Here is a 940-nt window from a genome sequence, read left to right as displayed (position 1 = left end):
GTCTGTGTTGTGATTGAGACATTATGTGTTAAATGATATATTAACACTACTTTGTGGGGAAAATACCAACTAAACTTTTATTATATTAAGACAGTGGTGCCCAGTCCACCTTATGGTGAGCGGCCCATTCATGAGTTCATTCTTGCCTGGGGAAATCTTATTGAAGACCGAAGGTTAAATTATAAGATATTTAATCAATATCCGACAGGTTTTGAATAAATCAGCATCCCATTCATTAGTAACTATAAAGATTTGCTATTTAGATGTTCAGCTTACTGACGATTCCTTAATTTCAGTCAAATAAATGCCATTTTTCCTTTGTTCAATACGTACAGTATGTAAATATATACATTACTGTCTTATTTTCAAGTTTTGTATTTCATTTGGAAACCAAGGTCCTAGAGTCTGGAGAAAGGGTGGAGAAGCTCATTTGGTGCAATGTCATCTGCTGACGTTGGTGCATTGTGTTTTTTGAAAGCCAAAGTCACTGCACCCGTTTACCAAAATATTTTGGAACACTTTATGCATCCTTCTCCTGACCAGCTTTTTGAAGATGCTGATTTCATTTTCCAGCAGGATTTGGCACCTGTCCACACTGCCAAAAGCATACTGGGTTTCCATACCACCTCAGCAGTGCCACAATCTGATCACCTCTGTGCCACTTTGAATTCAGGCAGTAAACACTGAGTATATGTACAGTAAATGAACATACTTTCCAGAAGGCCAACAGTTCACCATCAATGCCTCAACATAGCGTCTAATAAATATGAGGTGGAAAGGTGGTAGTGGTACAATTTGTAGCTCTCAGAAAACTCCCAGTTCACAAGTTGTAATTACAAGTTCGGTGTGAATGCTTTTTACAAGTTTGAATCTCGTAACCATGGTAATTACAATATGGCGTGAATGCACCTTAAGTTTAGTCCTTCAGGAACGTGACGTA

This window comes from Carassius gibelio, chromosome A2 (genome assembly GCF_023724105.1).
Source record: "Carassius gibelio isolate Cgi1373 ecotype wild population from Czech Republic chromosome A2, carGib1.2-hapl.c, whole genome shotgun sequence".
Lineage (NCBI taxonomy): Eukaryota > Metazoa > Chordata > Actinopteri > Cypriniformes > Cyprinidae > Carassius > Carassius gibelio.
Note: the sequence above shows the minus strand (reverse complement) of the source record.